General features: G+C 42.8%; 1 non-coding gene across 1 annotated transcript; it reads left to right on the forward strand.

Annotated features, from left to right (window-relative positions):
* The first annotated feature begins 15,885 nt into the window (after positions 1–15,885).
* LOC140842227 (small nucleolar RNA R71) lies at positions 15,886–15,991 on the forward strand. The gene has a single exon (XR_012120357.1). It is a non-coding gene; the product is annotated as a small nucleolar RNA R71 (small nucleolar RNA).
* Positions 15,992–16,348: the final 357 nt, after the last annotated feature.

Raw genomic sequence — 16,348 nt, forward strand, 5'->3', positions numbered from 1 at the left:
CAATTGGGACGAAAGTTATTCCGGTGGGTTCAAATGATCTACGCTATTTCATGTCACTGGTCGGTCGCAACTGTCAACAAAATTCATTCAAGTTCGACTTGCATCTCATGTCATTCCAGTTCCTCCCACAGAATCTTAAACTCGACTATCGTGTACACTACTAATAATACCCACAATGTACGCATATACAATAAACATTTCATTTCACTGGGGTATTCATGACGTGTGATAAAACTAAGTAACATGCAGTTCATTCACCCCACAATCATCCTCGGCTACCAATTCACTAATGTCACCATCACTGCTACTCATGCAAGACACAGACGAATGCAAACATGCAAGACACAGACGAATGCAAACAAATAAGAAGACGTACAACGACCCCCTCATACTAGACGTGTGCAATGTCCCCAGTGCACAAAGACTCAAAACACAAAAATGCAAACACAAATGCAGACTAATAACATAAGCTAATAAACATGCTAGACTGAAACAATGATAAGAAAGAAAAACAGAAAACGGCAAAGAAATAAAAGTGTGAAGTAGAGGAAACAGTAAACTCCCCTGATCAAGCATCCTCCTCATCATACTCCGGCGGTGGCACTCCTGCGGCCTCCCCATGCTGAGAATAATCATACTGGAACTGGAATGGGGGAGGAGGTAGCGGAGTCGGTGGAACGGTCGACGGGTCAACGCCCCCGTGCACAAGCAAAGTGCGCATCATGGAGTCAATGTGCGATAAATGGTCCGCGACATAGGAGTTGAACTGACTCTGATGCGCTTGGAACGCGAGATTTTCATCCATCTTGTCATTCTGAGTTCGCCTGCAGGGTTGTCGTGGGCGGCGGCGTGAGATGGCAGTGCTAGATCCACCGGCGTCCTCCTCCCGAGGGGGAAATTCACTGATTCGCTTAGCTCGTTTCCGCTGGAGGTCTTCGACACAAATAGGCTTCATGGGCTGCAACCACTCCTCATCATCGCGAAATACGACTCCCGCTCTAGCACACAACTCAGAGATAATGGTGGGAAAGAACAAACCGACATGACTGTTGTGGGTGCTTAGTGTGATTTGCGAATTTATCAGTCTTCCCACATTGATATTGTATCCTTCGGTCAAAGCATACAGTAGCACCGCTCTCTCTTTCTGTACCTCGCTCTTGTGCGAGACCGGCATCATTCTCCGAGCCACAAATAGATACCAAAGTGCAACTCCGGCTTTCAAATATTTTTCGTGAAAACAGCTAGGCGAGCCGCCCAATGGTTTCCACATCGCGCCCGGATGGCACAACGTAGCGAGAATAGTGTCGTAATTCGGGTCGGTGACTAATGCCTGGAATTGGGAGTCGTCCACTTCCGCTATCTCGAACAGTGCGTTGATTGTGACCGAGTCATATGGTTCATGGCGACCCCTCACAAAAACCACACCATTTCTCCCCTCCGCCGCATTGGCATAGAATTCGCAAACCACTGAGACTACCACCTGCCTTAGGTTGATCACCGTATTGTTCCCATCCACGCCATTCCAAATCAACAATAATATCCAAGTATCTGTCCTCTAACTGTCGCCGGACTCCCCTCTCGGCTATTGGGTTGCGGTGAATTTTGGCATGCTCGTATCGAGCCCTAGCCTCCATACTAACAAAACGTGTCCTATCAAATGAGGATGAAGAGGAGGAGCCGGGGTTACCTTTTTGCTTCTTGGGGGCCATTGTGTTGGAAGAGTTGAAGGGGAAGACGATGGCCGGAGAAAAAAAACCGATTGATGGACTAGGCGTGTGTTCCTACGAAGAAGATTCGCCTTGCCGAGGTTTGGGGAAGAAATCGACCACCTGCACACAAAAATTGAAGGAGAGAGCGAGGGAGAGTTAGGGATTTTGGGGGTAGGGGCGCGCAAAAATGAAAGGGGAAAAGGGATTCGCGACTTAAAAAGCAGTCGCGCTCGAGCGGTAGAAAACTACCGCTCGAGCGCGAACCTCTCTGGAGTTAATTTTCTATAGGTATGCGTTCGCGCTCGGTCGGTACAAAAATACCGCTCGAGCGCCAACCTCTCGGGAAATATTATCCCGAGGTAAGCATTCGCGCTCGAGCGGTATTTTTGTACCGCCCGAGCGCCAAGCTCCGCGCTCGAGCGGTAAAAAATTACCGCCCGAGCGCCGAGTTCTCGGGAAAATTCACACTTTACTTTTTTTAAAAAAAAATAAAAATAAAACAACAATAAACTAAAACATACTGACACGAAAGAAAAATAAAATTAAATTAAATGCAAGAGAAGGGAAAGGAAAGTAAGTTCTCAATTTATCGTCGAGAGCTAGACTGTTGGTCTGTCTAGTTCGGCATGTCTTGGAACCGAGTGATTCCAAGTTGTGGCTTAATTGTGCCACCCATGTAGTGCTTCAGGCGCTGGGCATTGACCGTAAATGTCCCATCCTTCCCGTCTTTCAATTCTACAGCTCCCGATGGATATACTTTCGAAATCACAAATGGACCAGACCATCGTGATTTCAACTTTCCGGGAAAAAGTCGCAGCCGGGAGTTGTAGAGTAGGACACTTCACCTTCTTTGAACTCTCTCTCGATGATCCGCTTGTCATGGGCCTTCTTCGTCTTTTCCTTGTAGGTTAGTGCGAGATCATATGCTAGATTTCGGAATTCCACCAACTGATCTAGTTGAAGCAACCGTCGTTCACCTGCATCAGTAAAGTTAAAGTTTAGTGCTTTTGTTGCCCAATATGCGCGATGCTCTAACTCTACAGGTAAGTGACATGCTTTACCAAACAATAATTTGTACGGTGTCGTGCCTATTGGTGTTTTGAAAGCAGTCCTATATGCCCACAGAGCATCATCTAACCTCACCGACTAATCTTTCCTATTGACACCTACCACTTTTTCCAAAATCCGCTTAATTTCTCGGTTAGACACTTCCACTTGACCACTCGTCTGGGGATGATAAGGGGTAGATATCTTATGTGTGACACCATATTTGCTCAAAAGTTTTTCAAAGAGTTTGTTGCAAAAATGAGTGCCACCATCACTAATGATTGCTCGTGGTGTTCCGAATCGGTTAAAAATGTTTTTCTTTAAAAATTTTAGGACCACTTGAGCATCATTAGTGGCGTACGCTTCCACCTCTACCCACTTAGACACATAATCCACAGCAACCAAGATGTATTTTTTCGTGAAAGAACTAGGAAATGGTCCCATGAAGTCTATCCCCCACACATCAAAAACCTCACATTCAATGATATTATTTAACGGCATTTCATGACGGTTAGAGATGTTACCTAACCGCTGGCATTTATCACAATGTAGCACATAAGAACGAGCATCTTTGAAAAGAGTTGGCCAATAAAAGCCACATTCAAGTACCTTGGATGTCATCCTTGTTGGTCCGAAGTGACCACCTACCTCACGGTCATGGCAATGGTTGAGAATTTGATCAAACTCTTCCTCCGCAACACACCGTCTTATCATGGCATCTGCACAAATTTTGAACAAAAACGGTTCCTCCCAAAAATAGTATTTCACGTCAGAAAAGAATTTCTTTCGTTGATGAAACGATAGGTTTGGTGGAGGTGTGCCTGTGACAAGAAAGTTAGCGAAGTTTGCATACCAAGGACAATTTCTCACCTCAAAGAGTTGCTCATCAGGGAACCAATCATTGATAGCACGATCGACAGAATCATCACAAATAAATTCTAATCTAGACAAGTGATCTGCTACCACATTCTCGACACTTTTCTTATCTCTTATTTCTAAATCAAATTCTTGTAACAATAAAATCCACCGAAGAAGGCGTGGCTTTGCATCTTTCTTAGCAAGCAAGTATTTAAGGGCAGAATGATCAGTGAATACAATTACTTTGGACAAAACAAGGTATGAATGAAATTTGTCAAGTGCGAATACTACTGCAAGTAATTCCTTTTCAGTTTTTGCATAATTCAATTGAGCATCATCTAAGGTCTTACTTGCATAGTAAATTGTGTGAAATACCTTGTTTCGCCACTGGCCAAGTACGGCCCCCACTGCAGTGTCACTGGCGTCGCACATGATCTCGAAGGGCAAGTCCCAATCCGGTGCCACCAAGACAGGAGCCGTCACCAAGCGCTCCTTTAAATCCTCGTATGCCTGCAAACAGTTAGAATTAAAATCAAAGGGCATAACTTTCATAAGTAGAGAAGATATAGGTTTGGCAACTTTAGAAAAATCTTTGATGAATCGCTGATAGAAACCGGCGTGGCCTAAAAAACTTCTAACTCCCTTTACTGAGGCTGGTGGTGGTAGGTTCTTTATGACTTCAATTTTTGCTTTGTCCACCTCAATTCCTTGCTCCGAAATCTTGTGCCCTAAAACAATTCCCTCTTGTACCATGAAATGCACTTTTCCCAAATTAGCACCAAGTTCGTCTCCTCGCATCTTCTCAACACGGATCTCAAATTCTGCAAGCACTCATCAAACATTGCACCAAAGATAGAAAAATCATCCATAAATATGTCAAGAAAGGTTTCAATCATATCATAGAATATAGCAGTCATACAGCGCTGAAATGTAGCAGGTGCATTACAAAGACCAAAAGGCATTCGGCGAACAAGCAAACGTGCCATAAGGACAAGTGAAAGTGGTTTTCTCTTGGTCCTCAGGTGCAATTGTGATTTGATTATACCCCGAATACCCATCTAGAAAACAATAAAATTCATGCCCTGCTAATCTCTCCAACATTTGATCAATAAAGGGAAGGGGAAAATGGTCCTTACGGGTGGCATCATTCAACTTCCTATAGTCAATACACACTCTCCACCCCGTAACAGTTCTCGTGGGAATAAGTTCATTCTTTTCATTTGTGATCACCGTAATCCCACCTTTCTTAGGCACACATTGAACCGGACTTACCCAAGCACTATCGGAAATAGGATAGATAATACCTGAATCGAGAAGCTTAATGGTTTCAGCTTTTACTACCTCTTGCATCTTTGGATTCAGTCGTCTTTGAGGTTGCACGAGAGGTGAGTACTTCTTTTCCATCAAGATTTTATGCATGCATATCGAGGGGCTGATTCCCTTGATGTCTACCACCTTCCAAGCGAATGCCCTTTTGTGCTCTTTGAGAACTTGCAACAATTTGTCCTCCATAGCATCTGTCAAAGCAGCAGAAATAATGACAGGCAATGTGTTATTCTCACCTAGGAATACGTACTTTAAGTGCGGAGGTAAGGGTTTGAGCTCAAGCGTCGGTGGCTCCTCGATGCTCGACTTTGGAGGGATCAAATCTCTGCGTTCTCCTAGGTCCTCTAGTCGCATCTTCATTGGCTTTCTCCATGGATGGTTGGCATTGAGATGTGCCACAATTTCAGTTTTTTCATCGTCCAATTCCTCTTCTCCCAACTCAGTAGTGATAGTGGCCTCCAAGGGGTCCCTAAAAGCATCCTGCACATAGTGAGAAACAAAAGAGTCAAAAGCATTGTGGGGACCCGGGCTCTAATTCTTTTTCTTGGGATTAAATGGATCGTTGTTATAAAACGTGGGTCAAATTTTCGCTTTTTACATGAAATCAAGTGTAACTAAACAAACATAAGTTCTTAGTTTAATTCACAATATAAAACATAGAGTACATGTCTTGATTTATACACAACTAGTGTTCACTATCATCTAAACTCAAATGATAATACAAGTCTACAAAAAAACCACTAGTCCTCTGCTGCGCTCGAGATCACCACGCTATCACGATCATCTCTGTCTCGACCCAGATCCTGCCCCACCTGTTGTTATGCACACATACAGACATAACAACAGCCGGAAAACCGGTGAGAACAAATCCCAGTATAAACATGTATACATGCATTAAAACAATCTAAACACATGAAACATGCTAATATGAATATCATTCATATATAATCATGCAATGCGAATCTAATCATGTCTAGACTCGACTCGACTAGAACTCTAGGGATCCCGTGGTGAATAAGACGATCTATCACCTACCCTCCCAATCAGGGTGACAGGTATGTCTTATTCCTAGACTTCGGCCTGATCTGTATCCACATCTACAATAGGGGCGGTGATCTTCCCCTAAGCTGTGATATCGCCGAACATCTAGAAGTCTGGATGATCTCGCAGACTTTCCTATCTTAATGCATGAATACAAAATCTGTAAACAAGCATGATCATCTTAATGCAATGCAACATGATCTGTAAACAATGCATAGCAAGATTTGCATACAAGTTATGGAAACAATTCTATAACAATCATAATCATATCAAGATATAGCTAATAAAACAAGTATGTGATTTTGGTTGGGAAACTCAAATGTGATCTCCTTTGAGTCGTAATTTCCCAAACAAAACATGTACTATACCTTTCGTCGCACAATCGCTGTCACAGTCGTCAAGACGAATCTGAAATAGAAATGTTGATACACAATCTATCAATCTTTAATCTAATCAACACCTATCCAAGTCAATACTTGATTTCGGTACAATTTGACGGCATAACGACGTAATTCTCGATACCGGTCAATCAAGTTCTCAACACATATCAACACATTATCAATCTAAACTCATCAACTCATAATCATTATCCTAAACATGTCATAGTATTCAAAATCTGCATATTTAGCTCTAAACATGCTATAAAAATCGTTACAATTGCATATGACATCCGATAATCGATCCGTTTACGGTTCTACAACCTCTACCATTTCAAGAACATAGTATGAAGTTCAATTCATCATTTTCCCATCACATAAATATCAAAACATGCTGGAATTGAATGAAACTTACATTACTTTGTAGCTAATACGGAGGGGAGTTCAAAACCGCAATCGGATTAAAGTTTGGATGGCTAAATCTTGTTAAACCACAATTTAAAGAACCAAAGAACATGTATTTTCCTTTCTCTGAAAGTGTCGAATCCTCTGAAATGAAGAAGGAATCGAAGCCACTTCTACATATATATTGCATGATTTAGGACAAATGGCTTGTTCTTTGAAGTACACGTCTCGCGCATGTGCGCGGCATTACTCGCGCATATGCGCGAGACCTACTGATCTCGGCCATGCAGAATTTACCACCTCGCGCATATGCGCCATTCTTGTCGCGCATATGCGCCCAAGCTTCTGGACAGACCGCGCAGATGCGCGACTAAACTCACGCATGTGCGCCACAGCAGCTGGAGGTGTCGCGCATATGCGCCACTTCATTCCGCGCATGTTCGCCCATGTTACTGTAAATGTCGCGCATATGCGCCACTCTTTCCGCGCATATGCGCCAATGCTACTGGAATTGTCGCGCATATGCGCCACTTATCTTCCCGCATATGCGCCAACTGTTCTGTCCAATTTTTAAGATTTTCTCCTCTTGTCCAAGTATTTCTTATTCTCATCTCACTAAACACTCCTCATTATATATATATACATACTCATATATTCCGAGTATTATGTCGATGAGAACTATTAATCTCGAGCCTTACATTTCTCCCCCTCTAAGAAATGATTTCGTCCTCGAAATCGTAGGAAATTACCAAACATACATGACAATGTAATATAATCAATACTAAAAATTTACTTACATCATGTAAATAATTCAGGATGTTTCTGTCGCATATTCGCTTCTGTTTCCCAAGTCGCTTCTTCGATGCCATGACGACTCCATTGGACTTTCACTAACGGAATAGTCTTCGTCCTGAGCTTCTTTTCTTTCCGATCAAGAATTTGGATAGGTTGCTCGACATAGCTCAAGGTCTGATCAAGCTCAGCTTCGTCAGGCTGAATGACATGAGAAATATCTGGCATATACTTACGCAACATTGACACATGGAAAACATCATGTATCCCGGATAACGAAGGAGGAAGAGCAAGTCGATAGGCTCGGTCGCCAATCTTCTCTAAGATCTCGTAAGGACCGACGTATCTAGGAGACAGGCTTCCCACGTTTGCCAAATCTGACAACACCCCTAAATGGAGAAATCTTCAAAAATACTCTGTCTCCTTGCTCGAATACCAACGGTCTCCGTCTGACATTGGCGTATTTGGCTTGCCTATCTTGTGCCGTCTTTATTCTCTTCTGAATGACTTTCACCTTCTCAGTCATGTCACGAATCATGTCTGGCCCCAGTTCTGGTACTTCTGAGATATCATCCCAATATAGCGGAGATCTGCACTTCTTGCCATACAAAGCTTCAAACGGTGCCATCTCGATACTCGTCTGATAGCTATTATTGTAAGAAAATTCACAAAGAGGTAAAGAATCTTGCCAACTAGTGCCAAAATCTAGCACCACGGCTCTCAACATATCCTCTAAAGTCTGGATAGTCCGCTCTGACTGTCCGTCTGTCTGAGGGTGATAAGCAGTACTCAGGTGTAATGTCGTACCCAAAGCCTGCTGTAAACTGTGCCAGAAGTGAGAAGTGAATCGTGGATCACGATCTGATACGATAGACTTCGGCACTCCATGCAATCTGACTACCTCTCGAATATATATCTCCGCCATCTGATCTTGTCTATACGTCATTCGGTACGGAATGAAACAAGCAGATTTGGTCAATCTGTCAATAATGACCCAAATCGCATCGCAGCCTCTGGATGATCGAGGTAACTTCGTCACGAAATCCATGGAAATGTGGTCCCATTTCCATTCTGGAATAGATAAACTCTGAAGTAAACCTCCGGGCTTCTTCCTTTCGGCTTTTACTTGCTGGCAATTCAAGCATTTAGACACAAATTCTGCGATATCTGACTTCATCTGCTTCCACCAGAACTGTGTCTTCAAGTCATTGTACATCTTCCTGCCACCAAGATGAATGCTGAACCGACTACAGTGTGCTTCGGACAAAATCTGATGTTTCAAGTCTGGAACATCTGGCACTACAAGGCGGTTATTCACGTATAGCACATGATCATGTACCTGATGTTCTGACAAACGCCCTGATCTGACCATCTGAATTGATCTTTGCACGTTCTGATCTCTTCTCTGTGCTTCTTTGATCCTCATAATCAAATCAGGTTCAACTTGGATCGTAGCAAGTCGGAGTGGCTTACTATCAGTATTAAATTCTAACCCAGACAAGCAGCATTTCTCAACTAAATTATTAACACCTATCGTCGATAAGGACAAGGCACATACCTTTCGACTCAAGGCATCTGCTGCTGCATTTGACTTTCCTGGATAATATTTGATTTCACAATCAAAATCTTTTAGTAGATCAAGCCATCTACGCTGCCTCATGTTCAGTTCTGACTGAGAAAATAGATACTTCAGGCTTTTGTGATCGGAGTAAATCTCAAATTTCTCGCCGTAGAGATAGTGACGCCAAATCTTTAATGCAAATACGATAGCCACCAATTCCAGATCATGAATGGGGTATCGTACTTCATGTGGCTTCAGTTGTCTCGAGGCGTATGCGACCACATGACCTCGCTGCATAAGAATACATCCCAAACCTCTGTGAGAAGCATCACAATATACAACGAAATTACCCGTACCTGAAGGTATCGTCAGTACTGGAGCACTAGTCAGCTTCTTCTTCAATTCCACGAAGCTAGACTCGCACTCCTCTGAACAAATAAATGGCATATTCTTCTGTGTCAATTGTGTGATTGGCTTTGCAATACTGGAGAAATCTTGAATAAATCTTCGGTAGTATCCTGCCAGACCCATGAAACTGCGTATTTCTGGTACCGAAGTCGGTCTTGGCCAATTGATCACAGCTTCCACTTTACTCGGATCAACAGAAATACCATCTCCAGAAATGATATGCCCCAAGAATACAACTCGATTCAGCCAAAACTCACACTTTGACAATTTCGCATACAGTTGTTCGTTTCTCAACGTCTGCAAAACAATTCTGAGATGCTCTGCATGCTCATTTCTGTTCTTCGAATACACCAAAATATCATCAATGAAGACAATCTCAAATTCATCCAAATATCTCTGAAACACTTGATTCATCAAGCCCATAAATACCGCAGGAGCATTTGTTAAACCAAAAGGCATGACAATAAATTCGTAATGCCAATACCTGGTTTGAAATGCTGTCTTCGGTATATCTACATCTCGAACTCGGAGCTGGTGATACCCAGAACGCAAATCAATCTTAGAATAGACAGAAGATCCCTGCAACTGATCGAATAGATCATCAATTCTAGGCAAAGGATATTTGTTCTTGATCGTTGCCTTATTCAGTTGCCGATAGTCTATACACAATCGCATCGAACCATCTTTCTTTCGTACAAACAGCACTGGAGCGCCCCAAGGAGATACACTAGGTCTGATATATCCCTTGGCCAGAAGATCTTCTAACTGTGCTTTCAATTCTTTTAGTTCGATGGGTGCCATCCTATACGGAGCTCTCGAAATAGGGACGGTACCTGGTACAAGATCAATACTAAAATCTACCTCTCGCACCGGAGGTAATCCTGGGATTTCATCTGGAAAAATATCTGCAAATTCCCGTACTACTGGCAGATCCGCCAATGCCGGGCTCGACTTCTGCATATCTACAGCATAAATAAAGAAACCATCTGCTCCTTTTTGTAACAATCTGTTCATAGTAAGAGCCGAAATCAAGGGAATCCGAGATCTGGAACCCTTCCCGTAGAATTTCCACTCGTCTGTCATCTCGGGTCTGAATCTGACAATCTTATGGAAACAATCTACAGTGGCTCTGTACTTCGTTAGCATGTCAATACCGACTATACAATCAAAATCAGCTAGACCCAACACTATACAATCTAGGTCAATCTCATGCCCCTCAAACTGTAGAATGCAATGTCTAACCGTAGTTACAGATATCAATCCACTTCCCAACGGAGAATTAATAGACACAACATCTAGTAAAGACTCAACAGGCAATGAATGTAACAATGCAAATTGCTCCGAAATGAATGTATGCGATGCACCAGTATCTATCAATATATAAGCAGGATAACCGCAAAGGGAACAGTTACCTGCTATAACATCATCTGGGGCATCCTGTGCTTGCTCCTCTGTCAATGCAAAAACATGAGCCTGTTGTCGGGGAGGTTGGCTCACGGTCTGGCTACCTCTGCCTCTGGGCTGCGTCTGTGTCTGTGGTGGCTGAAAGGAGTGAACAGATGAAGCTTGCCTCTCAGGCTGAGCTACAGATGCAGATGACCCTGCACCTTGAAATCTCTGTGAGCTTCTCTGGGGACACACTTTGGCGAAGTGCCCCTGTTGTCTACATATGTTACATCTGCCCACTACACCCTGGCACTGCTCTGTCGCATGTCTACCCCCACAAGAACTGCAGTAGACACCTGTATACCTGGTACTCTGATCAGAACCACCCTGTCTGGATCCACTGCAGCTTGAAGAACTGCTCCCAGGTCTTTTGAACTGCTTCCCTTTTGCTTTCAACCGATCCTTTCGCCCGCTGCTACTACCGCCACTTTCAAATCTAAGAGGAGGTTGTGCTGGAGGTAGTGGTGGTCTCGGACTCGGAGCAACATACAGAGCACTCCGTTGCCTAAGCAGTCCTGCTTCTGCTCCTTTGGCACGGTTCAAGGCCTCAGCGAAATTGTTGGGTCTTCCAGTATTTACCAACGTAAAGATATCGGGATTTAAGCCGTTTATAAACTGATCTGCCACGACCTCATCACTACCTAAAACATGAGGTGCAAAACGAAGCAAGGAAGAAAATTTAGCGACGTACTCTTCGATGTTCAGTTGCCCTTGCCTAAAGTTTGCAAACTCAGCGCCTTTATCTTTACGGTAGGATATAGAAAAGAATCGCAGATAAAACTCTGTCTTGAACACTTTCCATGTAATCTCCGTGCCACGCTGTTCCAATGCTCTTTTGATGTTCATCCACCAATTCTTAGCCACGTCTTGCAGTTGATGGCCAATGAGTTTCACTCTTTTCTCATCATTGTATTCGAGAGATTCGAACAACATCTCGATATCCTCCAACCAGCTTTCACATTCGATGGAGTTTTCTGTACCTCGTAAGGTAGGTGGTCGGAAAGACTGGAATCGTTTGAGCAACGTTTCCATTGGCGTAGCAGTAACATCCATTGGATCCCCGGATGTGCTACCCTGTTCTGGTGCTGTAGGTCGCAGAGGCACTGCTGCTCTTCTAGGAGGCATGTATCTGCTATTCAACCAAGTTAGTATACAAGCTATACAAACTGTCTCAGCCCTCCTCTGATCATTTACCTCTGATCCAGAATCGGTTCTGATTCAGTCTTTACTAACACATGCTGTAATACAAGTCAGATAATCATACAACATGCAATAATGAAAGCAATAAATCATGCTAGCACATCATAAAGCAAGGAAGAAGACTCGATCTACCCCGCTCATTCTATCTTATCTCACTCTAAAGGATCTATCGCTCTGATACCACCTGTTGTGGGGACCCGGGCTCTAATTCTTTTTCTTGGGATTAAATGGATCGTTGTTATAAAACGTGGGTCAAATTTTCGCTTTTTACATGAAATCAAGTGTAACTAAACAAACAGAAGTTCTTAGTTTAATTCACAATATAAAACATAAAGTACATGTCTTGATTTATACACAACTAGTGTTCACTATCATCTAAACTCAAATGATAATACAAGTCTACAAAAGAACCACTAGTCCTCTGCTGCGCCTCGAGATCACCACGCTATCACGATCATCTCTGTCTCGACCCAGATCCTGCCCCACCTGTTGTTATGCACACATACAGACATAACAACAGCCGGAAAACCGGTGAGAACAAATCGCAGTATAAACATGTATACATGCATTAAAACAATCTAAACACATGAAACATGCTAATATGAATATCATTCATATATAATCATGCAATGCGAATCTAATCATGTCTAGACTCGACTCGACTAGAACTCTAGGGATCCCGTGGTGAATAAGACGATCTATCACCTACCCTCCCAATCAGGGGTGACGGTATGTCTTATTCCTAGACTTCGGCCTGATCTGTATCCACATCTACAATAGGGGCGGTGATCTTCCCCTAAGCTGTGATATCGCCGAACATCTAGAAGTCTGGATGATCTCGCAGACTTTCCTATCTTAATGCATGAATACAAAATCTGTAAACAAGCATGATCATCTTAATGCAATGCAACATGATCTGTAAACAATGCATAGCAAGATTTGCATACAAGTTATGGAAACAATTCTATAACAATCATAATCATATCAAGATATAGCTAATAAAACAAGTATGTGATTTTGGTTGGGAAACTCAAATGTGATCTCCTTTGAGTTGTAATTCCCAAACAAAACATGTACTATACCTTTCGTCGCACAATCGCTGTCACAGTCGTCAAGACAAATCTGAAATAGAAATGTTGATACACAATCTATCAATCTTTAATCTAATCAACACCTATCCAAGTCAATACTTGATTTCGGAACAATTTGACGGCATAACGACGTAATTCTCGATACCGGTCAATCAAGTTCTCAACACATATCAACACATTATCAATCTAAACTCATCAACTCATAATCATTATCCTAAACATGTCATAGTATTCAAAATCTGCATATTTAGCTCTAAACATGCTATAAAAGTCGTTACAATTGCATATGACATCCGATAATCGATCCGTGTACGGTTCTACAACCTCTACCATTTCAAGAACATAGTATGAAGTTCAATTCATCATTTTCCCATCACATAAATATCAAAACATGCTGGAATTGAATGAAACTTACATTACTTTGTAGCTAATACGGAGGGGAGTTCAAAACCGCAATCGGATTAAAGTTTGGATGGCTAAATCTTGTTAAACCACAATTTAAAGAACCAAAGAACATGTATTTTCCTTTCTCTGAAAGTGTCGAATCCTCTGAAATGAAGAAGGAATCGAAGCCACTTCTATATATATATTGCATGATTTAGGACAAATGGCTTGTTCTTTGAAGTACACGTCTCGCGCATATGCGCGAGACCTACTGGTCTCGGCCATGCAGAATTTACCACCTCGCGCATATGCGCCCAAGCTTCTGGACAGACCGCGCATATGCGCGACTAAACTCGCGCATGTGCGCCACAGCAGCTGGAGGTGTCGCGCATATGCGCCACTTCATTCCGCGCATGTGCGCCCATGTTACTGTAAATGTCGCGCATATGCGCCACTCTTTCCGCGCATATGCGCCAATGCTACTGGAATTGTCGCGCATATGCGCCACTTATCTTCGCGCATATGCGCCAACTGTTCTGTCCAATTTTTAAGATTTTCTCCTCTTGTCCAAGTATTTCTTATTCTCATCTCACTAAACACTCCTCATTATATATATATACATACTCATATATTCCGAGTATTATGTCGATGAGAACTATTAATCTCGAGCCTTACAAGCATCAATTCTAAAACAGCTATCAGAATGCAGTGTGTGCTTAAGTGCATTAAAGACATCAAAAGTAATCTCCTCCTCGCCCACTCGCAATCTCAACTTCCCTTCTTGTACATCAATCAGTGCCTTGCCAGTCGCAAGGAATGGTCTCCCCAAAATGAGAGGCATCCTCTGTATCCTCCTCCATGTCGAGCACTACGAAATCTGCGGGAAAAATGAATTTGTCCACTTTCACTAGTACATCCTCAATCACTCCGCGGGGGTACTTGACAGATCTGTCAGCCAGTTGCAAGGACATCCTCGTCGGCTTAGGCTCTCCCAACCCAAGTTTCCTAAACACAGAAAATGGCATCAGATTAATACTTGCACCAAGATCACATAATGCTTTATGAAAAACAACATCACCAATCATGCAAGGAATAGAGAAACTCCCTGGGTCTTTTAGCTTCGGTGGGATTTTGTTTTGCACCAAAGCGGAGCAATTCTCGGTTAAGTTGACTGTCATATGATCCTCCAACTTCCTCTTATTTGCTAAGATATCCTTCAAAAATTTAGCATAACTAGGCATTTGCATTAGAGCATCGGCAAAGGGAATATTGATATGCAACTTTTTAAACACCTCAAGAAACTTACCGAATTGTGAATCTAGTTTTGCTTTTTTAAGTGCTGCAGGGAAAGGAGAGGGTATAACAATTTTTGGTTGTGTAGTGGGTGCTAGTGTGGAGTTAGAAGACTTACCTTTAGATGTCGCAGTTTGCTCATCCACTGTTTGAGTTTTCTCTTTTTCCCTTGACTCCAAAACTTTCCCGCTTTTCAACTCAATAGCCTTCACTTGCTCTTTTGGATTAGTCTCTGTGTTACTTGGCAAGGTGCCTTGCTCTCTACTTGCTATCATCTTCGCTTATTGACCAATCTGATTTTCAAGTCCCTTAATCGATGCATCCTGATTTTGAAGTCTAGTTTCAGTGGATGAAATAAACTTAGACATCATTTGCTCCAAGTTGGACTTTATTTCTCTAGGAGGATCGAATCTGTACATCGGTTGTTTGCCATATTTTTGTCCTCCTTGCGGTCGATTCTGACTGTTTTGACCGCCCATGAGAAGTTGGGATGTTGCCTCCACCCAGGATTGTATGTGTTCGAATAAGGGTCATTCCTTGGGCGGTTTTGGACTCCCACTTGGTTCACTGGTGCCTCATTTTGCACATAGAATGGATTGTCGTCTTGACAGTCCTTCGCATAGTGTTCCCCTCCACACTTTTTACAGAAGATCTCTTGAAGACGCATAGCCGTGCCACCCACATTCAAGCCGTCTATTTTCCTGTTTAAAGCATCAAGTTGTGCAGTAATAGCAGAAAAATCAGTTACCTGGTGTACTCCTGCACTTCTCCGCTGGTTGTTCCTGTCAGATTGAGGATGATAACTGCTAGCAGCCATCTCCTCCAACAACTCATATCCTTCTTCCGCAGTCTTCCTCAAAAGGTTCCCACAAGCAGCAGCATCTATCATAGGACGGTTAGGAGTAAGCAAACCGTAATAAAATGTTTGAACGACTAACCCAAGTGGTAACTCGTGATGTGGGCATCTTCGTAGTAGGTCCTTGAAGCGTTCCCATGCTTCATATAAAGATTCCTGATCGAATTGAGCGAATGTTGTAATATCTGCCCGCAGCTTCATGGTCTTGGAGGGAGGGAAGTATTTGATGAGAAATGCTTTCGCCATGTCCTCCCATGTAGCGATCGAACCTACAGGCAAACAATTTAACCACGCTTTAGCTTTATCACGTAAGGAGAAAGGAAATAAACTCAATCTAACAGCATCATCAGAAACTCCAGTGAATTTAAAAGTATCGCAGATTTCAAGAAAATCCGAGATGTGCGTGTTTGGATCATCCATTGCAGTTCCTCCGAATTGGACTGTGTTCTGAATCATCTGGATTATGGCTGGCTTGATTTCAAAGTGATTTGCCCGCACGATAGGTCTCACAATGCTGGGGCGTGCACCCTCCAAAGAAGGTTGGGCATACTCCA

The sequence above is a fragment of the Primulina eburnea genome, chromosome 9 (genome assembly GCF_022965805.1).
Source record: "Primulina eburnea isolate SZY01 chromosome 9, ASM2296580v1, whole genome shotgun sequence".
In the NCBI taxonomy this organism is placed as follows: domain Eukaryota; kingdom Viridiplantae; phylum Streptophyta; class Magnoliopsida; order Lamiales; family Gesneriaceae; genus Primulina; species Primulina eburnea.